The sequence below is a fragment of the Capra hircus genome, unplaced genomic scaffold (genome assembly GCF_001704415.2).
Source record: "Capra hircus breed San Clemente unplaced genomic scaffold, ASM170441v1, whole genome shotgun sequence".
NCBI lineage: Eukaryota > Metazoa > Chordata > Mammalia > Artiodactyla > Bovidae > Capra > Capra hircus.
In genome coordinates, this window is record NW_017211919.1 from 4,076 (window position 1) to 15,426 (window position 11,351).

The 11,351-nt window shown below is 45.7% G+C and overlaps 1 pseudogene; it reads left to right on the forward strand.

Annotated features, from left to right (window-relative positions):
• The first annotated feature begins 4,494 nt into the window (after positions 1–4,494).
• LOC108635208 lies at positions 4,495–5,158 on the forward strand (annotated as a pseudogene).
• The last annotated feature ends 6,193 nt before the right edge of the window (positions 5,159–11,351 follow it).

Consider the following 11,351-nt stretch of genomic DNA (forward strand, 5'->3'; position numbering starts at 1 on the left):
GGAGGGGTCTGGGCACTTTGTCCACTTTGTGTTGGAAGAGAACAGTCCACCTCCAAAATAGCGCAGGGTAGTAGGGGTGGGGGGAACAAAACCCATGTGTTCTTCACAGTTTTAATAGTATGGGAGTTTTTTAACAAAATATGCATGTTTTCCTTTTATCCATATGAATACTATCTAGTCAAAAATAAATGATTTCGGTAGGTAGGTAGAGGTGTTTTATACAATCTTTAAATATTACTGCTCTTCATAAGGTTTATTTTGCTTCAGAATCTAGGTTTATTAATGTCATGGAGTCATGTTTACTGCTATTAGGTTTATGACTAGGAGTTCGTCATTTGTAAACAAGCTGAAAAGACTTCAATATTTTCCCTATGGTCCAGAATGAGGTAATACAGCATTGGAATAGGATTTTACTTGGAAATGTGTAAGAATCCTAGAGATAAATATTTGGGATCAGAAAGCTTTCAGAGTAAACGCAGGTTTCTTCTTCATTTGTCTTATCTGTCCTCTTTCCTTGTAAAAGCTAATATCATGGACTTAGATTTGCGTAGCTTATTCAAACTGTATGACACTTAAATCATAATAAAACAGAGTCTTTGCTCATTATTTCTGTTTTCTGCCAAATGAATTAACCATCTTCTGTTTAGAAGGCTTTTTTATAGAACTGGGTTGGTAAGAAAATGAAGACCAAGCCACTGCCAATGGAATTTTGAGCCTAGCAGCAGGTACCATCTACGGAAGGTGGTGAGCTAACTCTAAGGAATAAACAAATCATACATTTAAATGGGGGAGGTGTGGAAGAGGAGGTTCCAGCTGAGAGCAAGCATGTCTAAGTTACCTGATTAACGCGGCATTGGGTCTTGGGAAATGTCTAGTTCCTCGGTGGGAGGTCATTTTCAGTCCAGATGCATGATGGGCTAGATGAAGCTGTGGGAGTGATGCCAGAACTCATACCATGGTTCTCAGAGATGAGGCTGTAAACCTGGAATATATCTCAACCATATGTTTACCATTATTTGGGGATATCCGAAAACTATAGGGAATCTCAACATAGGGAATGGAAGGGGCCCTGTGCACTTGAGCCAGGGGAGTGTACACTCACACTACATGTTTTCATCAAAAGCTGTCCAGAGAGTTTCTGAGAAATAAGGGTGATACCCATTGGAGCGAGATGCCTAGATGTCACTGGACTGTCTCTCTTTCGGGGATGGGAGCACCAGAACTTGCTCTGTTAAATGGGCAGTTTAATTAGGTTGTGTTTAGTGTAATTTGGCTAACTTTAAGGGTGGGCTCAATTTTTTCTGTCAGTGGGCTTAATTTAGGGGTGGTTTGGACAAAAAACAGCACCTGAGAGGGAAGTTGTTGGTCCTTGAGACAAATGAACTTGTACTTTCACCCATGCGGAGAAGATAACCCCAAACACATCGTAAAACAGGTGCTCAAATAGGGAAATACCGCTTAGTTTTACTTGCTTGGGAGCATTAGTGCTGATGTGGATTTGATTATTGTTTGGAGTTGCATATTCTTTAATATAGCCTGGAAATAAAATTATGTGATGAAAGTTTGTGATCATTCAGGGTCAAAATCACCTTCGTAGTAACTGCCATTCATTCAACATACCAAAGCTTGTCTCATACTGTGCCAGGTGATTTACATACATCACACGTGTCTGTGGTCCTACACTATAGACTTTTTCAAACACAATTTGCAGATAAAGAAGCTCAAATTCAAAGCTCATAAATGATAGGAGCTGGACTGAACCCCGGCATTGAATTCCTCCAGAGCCCATACTGTGCCACTCCTCCAGGACGAGGCCAACCTTGGGTCACTTCCTCTTTGTGAACATTAGTCAAAAGAGGTATTTCACATGCTAAATAGCAGAATTTCATACCCCAAACACGATTTTGGAATAAAAAGCCCCAGAAATAAGTAACAAAAATATTAAAAGTGAAGTACGAATAAAGAAGGAGACAGCATTCAGTGACAATTTATCTACAAAGGAAACATCAGTAAACCACAAAAGATCAGGGATGCACAAAATCATTTAATTCAGCCCCTTCCTTTCAGAGAGTAAATCTGTTAGAGTGAAGGTTCTACAAGAGGCTGTGTCTGGTCAGTGAAGAGAAGGAAGAGATCAGCGTGTTTTCTCTGATAGCACACCACCTATGCTGGGGCCCCCTCCCGGACGGCAGCTTCCCCATCACTCCTGGGTCTCAACCCATTGACTGTGAGATTTGGTGCAGGCAGGCTAAGACTTTTCAAAGATGTGGCATTTCCCAAGAAGTCTTTCATAGAAGAGACAGGAGTCAAGGTAAAGACAGATGAATGAGGAACTGAAGTCACAGAGAGACTGGCCTGTGTCTGCTCTCAGAAGGCCAAGACAGGGCTGCCAGGCTGCACATTCCCTCACTTCTCTTCAGGGCTTGCAAGGACATGATCTTTTGCTCAACATGGGTCACCTCAGGCTGAAAGTGGAAATCCAGAGTCCCCCAGGAGTCAAGGTGAGGCACCTGAGTTAGGTCATACCCCTACACTGAACACAGAGGGCCCCAAGAAGCCTGAATCCTGATGTCATCCCTGAAGGCACAGGTAGGAGCAGACTCGTGTTGCTTTCCCAGACTTTCCCTCTCTGGCATCACAGGGAGGGAGGAGCTTAGTCTGAGGAGAGCTCCCTTATGTAAACAAAGGAGTCCCATACCCTGCCAGGAGTCATGCTTTGGACGTATGAAACCCCCTGACCTCAGAACTCTGAGGAAACCACACAGAACCCTTGGATACCTGCTCATTGTTGACATGATATGCCCATTTCCTTCTATGATGTCACAAGGCAGGTGGGACATGGTCCCAGGGGTATAGCCTAGGGCCAGCAGTGGGATTATTTCCAGGTTTTCCAGAAACCAACTGAATACCCTGAAGACGAAGGGAACCACACACCCCATAACCATATGATTCATCTCATCCTCTACACCTCAGAAGACCAGGGACGGGTATGGATGGATGAGGAGAATCTTACTTTCTCCTAGGGGTCTCATGGAGATGCTTGCCCTACTATAAGAAAGTATAGTAGTAGAAGGGGTGGACCTAAGGGGAAGGGAGGGTAGAATTTCAGGCCACAACAGAGGTCAAAAGCAAGGACTGAGGGATCATCGACCAATAAAAAGAAGTGATAATGAATCCAGCCCTGTTCCTTATAGCCCTTGAAGAACCAGGGCAGAGTTATCAAGCTGAAGTCCCACCAACATTTACTTATATCAGGTGTGTCAGAGGTGAAACCCTTAGTATGAAGGTGCAGATACCATTCCAAGAAAGGGGTGGGGACACCAGGCCCTATGGGGAACGGAATGGCAGCTGCTGCTGCTGCTAAGTCACCTCAGTCGTGTCCATCTCTGTGCGTTCCCATAGATGGTCCCCATGAGGATCCCCCGTTCCTGGGATTCTCCAGGCAAGAACACTGGAGTGGGTTGCCATTTCCTTCTCCAATGCATGAAAGTGAAAAGTGAAAGTGAAGTCACTCAGTCGTGTCCGACTCAGCGACCCCATGGACTGTGGCCCACCAGGCTCCTCCATCCATGGGATTTTCCAGGCAAGAGTGCTGGAGTGGGGTGCCATTGCCTTTTCCAGGGGAACCAAAGGAAGCACTCTTAATTCGTGTTGAGGACTCCAGAGGCAGGGACAGAAAACTTCCCAGTGCGCACTCAGTACTGCATGATAACTAGTGACTGAGGTGATGCGGTGAGGACCTCTTTACTTCTCAGAAATCCCAGGGAGCTTTGTGATGCCAACTACAGAACTGCAGAGGGAATAGGTCCTATGACTGGCCACTAGTTGGGTTGGTGGTCTTGAATGTGAAATAACAGATGCCTCTGTGTAGGAGACTACCAGCCCCTTCTGTCACCCCAGCATGCCTGAGGCAGGGGTAGCAGGATGCAGCCTAAAGATCACTCTAATTTCCTTCAATATGTTTCCCAAAGGACAGGCTGATTAAGAGAATAGGAACCCTGGGGGTTTTCAGAACAGTGCCCTCACGAAAACCACAAATGTAGCCTTCTTGATAACCAAGGTGGTATTCCCCTGCTGCAGCTGCACACTCAACCTTCGTCATCCTGTGGGCCCTTATCACCTGCCCTCCTACTCACACTTCTAATCATTGTCCCCCAGATCAGTCATCATGCCTCGAGGTCAGTCTCATAAGCTCTGCCTCCGTGAGAAAAGCCATCAGGCCCGATATGAGCCCCAGAGTCACAAGGGAGTTCAGCCCACTGCAGTAATGGAAGAGCTTCCCTCTACCTCTTCTCTTCTAGAAGATAAGTCACAGAGCTCATCAGCTACTGGGTCAAATAGCACTTCCCAGGGGTGTTTGGAACCCCATCAACTACCAGCACTTTTTCAACTACTGCTGACCCAACATCTGATGAAGAAGATAGCAGTCAAGATGAGGAAGATTCACGTTCCTCATCTTTTACCGAAAACACCTACCATGATACTCTGAACAGCATGACAGGTTTGTTGGAGCAGTTCCTTCTGTGTAAGTATAAAATGAAGCAGCCCATCATGAAGGAAGACATACTGAAGATTATCCACCCAAGACACCATCACCGATTTGCCGAGATTCTCAAGAGAACCTCTGAACACATCGAGGCTGTCTTTGCAGTTGACTTGAAGGAAGTTGACTCAACCATCCACTCCTATGACCTCCTCAGCAAACTGAACCTGCCCAACAATGGGAGGGTGTGGGTTGGTAGGGGCTTACCTAAGACTGGTCTCTTGATGACAGTTCTGGGTGTGATCTTCATGAAGGGCGGCTTTGCCACTGAGGAAGACATCTGGAAATTCTTGAATATGATGCGAGTATATGCTGGGAGAAAACACTTCATCTACGGAGAGCCCAGGAAGCTCATCACCAGAGACTTAGTGATGATGAAGTACCTGGAGTACCGTCAGGTTGCCCACAGCGATCCTCCACGTTACGAGTTCCTGTGGGGCCCAGGAGCCCATGCTGAAACCAGCAAAATGAAAGTCCTGGAATTTTTGGCAAAGTCAATGATACGGTTCCCAGTGCCTTCTCAATGCAATATGAAGAAGCTTTGCGAGATGAGGAGGAGAGAGCTCGAGCCACAGTTCCAGCCAGGCCTGGCACCACTGTCCCTTCCAGGCATGATCCACTGCTATGTCCAGCAGCTTCTCCCACGCCTACCGAAGACGAAGACTTTTAAAAGATCATCCAGATAAGAAAATGTGACATCAAAATAGGGACTTTTGCCGAAATGGGAAGTAATCCCGCAATAAAAGTGCTGGGACAATGGAATGAAAAAATAAAATGAAAAAAGTTTCAAAACATGATCAACCTTGATTGTTCTCCATCTTTTCGGTCTTCTGTTTTGTAAAATTAAAATAATTTATACCTCGATATGCTTCTTGAAAAATGCAGGAGGTATTAAACCTTAACAAGTTAGACCTTTTACTGTCTTCATTTACTTTTTGAGCACCTGCTCTTTGAAAGGCTCTATGCTAGTTCTGGTGAGGCTAAGATCAAGACCTAGCCTATCCCCATACAACTTTAGAAAGAAGGAGCTGCAATCACATAAGCAAGATCTTGAGATAGCCTTTAGGAATGACAGGAACGTAAAAAGACTATCCAGGTACAAATCTCTACCTGGGGTAACTTATGGATCTGTTAGGTTCTCCACAACAAAACCCCACAGAATGGGTGGCTGAAACAAAGGAAATTTATTTTCTCAGAGTTCTAGAGGCTGCAAGTCCAAGATGAGGGCTGGTTTACCCTGAGGCCTCTCCCCTTGGCTGTCAGGTGGCTACCCTCTTCACTGGCATTCCTTTTGAGTGCATATATCCCTGGTGCCTCCTTTTGTGTCTCAATTTCTTCTGATAGTTACACTGGGTTATGGCCAACCCTAATGACTTCATTTTAACTTAACCATCTCTTTAAACACCTTATTTCTAACTCCAGTTGCATTCTGAAGTACTCTTGAGTTATGACTTGAATATGTATTTGTGACACAATTTGGCCCCTAACAGACAGAAATCTAAGGTACCTCTGCTCTTATCTCAATGCAGGAGATTCCCGTGCACAGACTGGTATTCTATGCACATCATCTCCAGGGAGGTTCTGAGATGTGAGAGTGAACTCCCTTGGGGTGTGTTTGGAAGAAAGACATTCCTCTCTTTACCCTTTTTGAATTCTTGTGGTTAGACTACTAGTAAACTTGACACAAGACAGGGTAACAGGACACAAAGAGACAAATTGCAATTCATGTGCACAAGAAGTGTCATAGAAACGGGACCTAAGAAGTGGGCAAAGCAGGCAGCTTCTTTATTTAGTAGACAACAAAACAATTTGTGAGGAATTGACAGGACAAATCCACTTAGGTGTAAGGTACTCAACTAGTAAGGAATCTAAACAGAATCTGTACCCAGGGTAGTAAACTAAAGACTTAACAAGGTTTGTGTATACAGGCTTCTCTGCTTGAACTGCCTATTTCTGGTTAGAAGGGTTTCCCTCTGCCTCCAGATACAGGCAGTACATCCTTCATATGAGATGTATTTCCTGCTCTCAGGGATGCAGAAATTGGGGGGCAGCGGAATGTCCCTCCTCTGTTGGCTGTTTCTTAAGTAACTTGAATTCAAAACAATCAGCGCCACTGTGGTATATTTGGGGCAGAGTGCCCTAAGCCTTGACAGGTCCCTCCTCTGAAACTTGCCTGCAAGTCTCACATGATAAAAGCTGATCTGGTCACTGTGGAGAGAGAGAATGGACTAGTGGAGTCCTCCATTTCATGGCAGCAGTTGCATAATTCTGAGAGCAGGTCAGTTCATTTAAAGAGCGGTATCGCATTTCAATAGGTGGTGATGCAGGTGGGCTCCCAAAGCCAGGCCTAGGGTGCAAGCAGTATCAGGTAGTTATTAATAAGAGGCATTTCTATGGAAACAAAAGAAAAGCAGACGTTAATGATTGGAGCTGGTTATAAACCAGTTTCTGAGCCCAGGGCGTAGTCAGTGAAGAAGTTTTCTAGGTGTCAGGATTGAAGCAACTATTGCAGTTTGAAATGTCTCTATCACAGTTAGTAATATCTCTGGGTGATCAGGTTCACTTTTTGAGTGGCTCGTACAGCAACAGGCATGAAGTCTATTTGAACATGAGCTGTTGTGACAATTTCTCTGATCTTTGCATCAAGTCATCTAGCTTCACGTTGCAAGACTTCAGGAAAATGGCAATGTTAGTTCTCAGTGATTCAAGTCAAAAGAATGGGAGAGTGATCAGATCAAGATGGCAAAGGTGTATCGCTCAGAGCTCACTGTCTCCCCACAGACACATCAAAAGGATGGGAGAAACTGGGAATTTTAGTAAGAAAGTCACAGGTAGATATGAGTGGATACTAGAAAAATTCAGGATCCAATCCAGTTTGCAGGTAAATAATAATACTTCAAGGAAAACGTAATATCACTAGAACCTAATATCCACACATGTGTAGTACACCTTCTATGGAACCATTTTTTGCTGTCTATCATCTCCCTCATTTCTACCAAAGACAGGAAAACTAAGACCTAATTTGTTTGCAAATGAAGTCTACATTCAATTAACTTGGCCTGATTATTTATCTAAGTACGGTAAGAATAACGATTTGCCGTACAGGCGCTTTTAAATCTGCTTTGCTGGAATGGTTTATAAGGAGTCTCCAGAAGGAAATTTTAATAGCCTCTTGAGGCTAGGAAGCCACAGCAAAGACTTATTGTCAAACTTAGAGATCTGGATGAATTCTTCTCTTCCTGAAGTCCCCAAAACATCCTAAAGTTCCTGTGCCTGCCAGAAGTGATCTTCATTACACACTTGGTAATGCTGATGGGAATTCTGTCAGCAAGTTCCCAGGCTGTTTTTCCAATGGGTTTTTATGGCTCCATGGAAAAAGCAAGAGAGTTCCAGAAAAACATCTATTTCTGCTTTATTGACTATGCCAAAGCCTTTGACTGTGCGGGTCACAATAAACTGTGGAAAATTCTGAAAGAGATGCGAACACCAGACCACCTAACCTGCCTCTTGAGAAACCTGTATGCAGGTCAGGAAGCAACAGTTAGAATTGGACATGGAACAACAGACTGTTTCCAAATAGGAAAAGGAGTACGTCAAGGCTGTGTATTGTCACCCTGCTTATTTAACTTATATGCAGAGTCCATCATGAGGAACCCTGGGTTGAAAGAAGCACAAGCTGGAATCAAGATTGTCGTGAGAAATATCAATAAGCTCAGATATGCAGATGACACCACCCTTATGGCAGAAAGTGAAGTGAAACTAAAAAGCCTCCTGATGAAAGTGAAAGTGGAGAGTGAAAAAGTTGGCATAAAGCTCAACATTCAGAAAACGAAGATCATGGCATCTGGTCCCATTACTTCATGGGAAATAGATGGGGAAACCGTGGAAATGGTGTCAGACTTCATTATTTTGGGATCCAAAATCACTGCAGATGGTTACTGCAGCCATGAAATTAAAAGACACTTACTCTCTGGAAGAAAAGTTATGGGCAACTAAGATAGCATATTGAAAAGCAGAGACATGAGTTTGCCAACCAAGGTCCATTACTCAAGGCTATTGTTTTTCCAGTGGTCATGTATGGATGTGAGAGTTGGACTGTGAAGAAGCCTGGCTGAGCACTTAAGAATTGATGTTTTTGAACTGTGGTGCTGGAGAAGACTCTTGAGAGTCCCTTGGACTGCAAGGAGATCCAACCAGTCCATTCTGAAGGAGATCAGCCCTGGCATTTCTTTGGAAGGAATGATGCTAAAGCTGAAACTCCAGTACTTTGGCCACCTCATGAGAAGAGCTGACTCATTGGAAAAGACTCCGATCCTGGGAGGTATTGGGGCAGGAGGAGAAGGGGACGACAGAGGATGAGATGGCATAAAAAAGGTCAACACAGCAAAATCAAGACACTGGTCTGGAAGAATCAACAATACTCAGACCATGTAATAGAAAACACACCATAAACAAAAGCAACAATATGAAAAATGTAGCTGCAAAGAAACCTTGGGAAAATGTATGCAGTCTACAGGAAGTCAACAAGAAGAATTTCCTGAACCCTTTAGGAAAAAGAAATCTCAAACAGAATAGTATGTTATGTGTATTCATGAGGACACATTTTAGGAATGTCGATTTTCCTTAAATCATTTACAGATTTAGTACCACATCCAGAGTAGCTGAGACCACAATCACACGTGGGCGGCTGTTTCCAGTACCCAGAACAAACCATGGAAAACTTATACAAGGAATAAAGACAACTAACAGCAAAAGCAAGAACACAAAACAAATAATCCCTGAGGAAAAATAAGTCTCCACTGAACTTGACCCTATGGGTGCCCAGGTGGGGGAGTACTCTGAGGCTGACACTGGTGTGCAGGCCACAGAGGAAACAGACAACAGGATCAGCTGGAAAAGGCTTTAAACTGGAGCAGTTGATTCTTCCACTGGGCCGTGGGACCATGAGCCTCTACTGCTTCACTGAAGGAACCTGAGGCAGCATCTCAGAGTCCCATGCCACGATCATGGGGCACCAAAGTTTGGGGTGGACATGGCAATATCGCCCAGAGGTCATGCAATAACCAGCACAAGCTTTTTTAGTGGATGACAACTGGCCCTTGTAAATGGTCAGCTTAAGAGACTGTCACACATGGACTAAAAGAGAAAAGTTGTATCACAGTAATTGTACAAAAGGACAGAAATTCATCTCAGAACTTTCGTCCAATGCCCCTGCACTCGACAATAAGCTCACAGTGAGAACTGTCAGGCTAAGGAGCCCCTTCACTTTCTCTGCTGGGATTGTGTGGAGCATCGTTGGGGACAGGGGTGATTTTACACCAGAAAGGGAAGGGTTTCTAGACTACGCCTGCAGTCAATATGAAGATCCTGAGTGAGATGTGAAGGGTTCCACATCACTGAAGCCATTCTCCCATCCTTCCCTCTCGCTTATCTTACCTGCAGCAGCCATTTCCAGGAAGCCTTAGGCAGAAGCAATCAGATGAGATGCCAGTGCGCTTCTCACCAGGAGTCTGGGGATTTGACATCTTCCAGTTGAGGCCTTGCCCTCAGGTCAGCAGACAGCACGTAACGTAGCATTACAGTCAGGGGAAGACAGGGATGGTGGACAGAGAGCCTCACTCAGCACACATGTGCCCCAGAGTGCCCTCACTGTCTGTCTCAGCAGCTCCAGGAAGGCTGTCAGGCTCGGGCTCCCAAATTCTTCCTGCTTGGTTTACAGAGAGTACTGAGAGGCAAGGATTGAGGCCAGTTCACTGAGATCAGCAGGGACATCCCAAGACCCACTATGAGTCAAAGAAGGGACCACATCCCCCCTCTTGCCTGAAACTCCCCCAGAACCCCGTCCACCCAGGCCCTGCCCCTGCTGTCCTCCTGGAGCCCAGATGCACATGATAGGAAGTGACGGCCCCCTATCCACGCTGGGGTGCCATGCCATCTTTGAGAGGGCTGCTATCTTTGAGACCTGCTGTAGCTGTGACCAGAGGGAGGAGTCCGAGGTCTCAACAGGGGTCCAAGTCAGAGGTGACATGAGTTATAGGTGCACTGGATAGTTACAAAGATACGCCCTGGCACTCCCACACTTTTTCCATCCGAAGAAAAGGGACATTACAGCCCCCCAGCCACCTCACACCTGTCCTACGCCTAGAGGCTCGGACCTGGCTCTTAGGTGCAATGTCCATCTGCTACACATGTGGGTTCTCAGGACATAACCTGGGTCCAGGGGTGGTGGATCTGGGTGTGGGTTTGCTACACATGTGGGTTCTCGGGACATAACCTGGGTCCAGGGGTGGTGGATCTGGGTGTGCTTTGCTCGACCCTAGCTCTGTTCAGTGGAGGAAAGTCTGGGATTCTGGAAGGAGGGACCCACGGGGGGACTGAGTGTTTCCACATCCCAGATTAGAGACCACGCCTAACTCCTTACCCCGCGTGACTTATCCAGAGAGCAACCAGTCAGCATCTCGACAGTTCTAAAGGCTGAGGGGCTCCCTGACTGCAATCGCCGACATCGGACACTCGGGGAAGAGGGGACCTCATTCCGAAGGGCTGGCAGCCAGTCAGAAGAGGGAGGATGTCACGGCTCGGGAGGAGTCAGGGTAATGACCATCCTCTGCATCACACGGCTGACTCAGGACCCTCCCCTGTGGCCAGCACTTCCTCCCAGCCAAACACAGGGACAGATTGGTGGTCTGTCAGGGTAGGTTGCAGCTTGGTTGTGAAGGGGCAGCCTCGAAACAGCAGAAAGGCAGGTCCCGGATCCCTTCATTGGGGGCCTGAACACTCCCTCCTCTCATCATCTGGGTGATAGGGA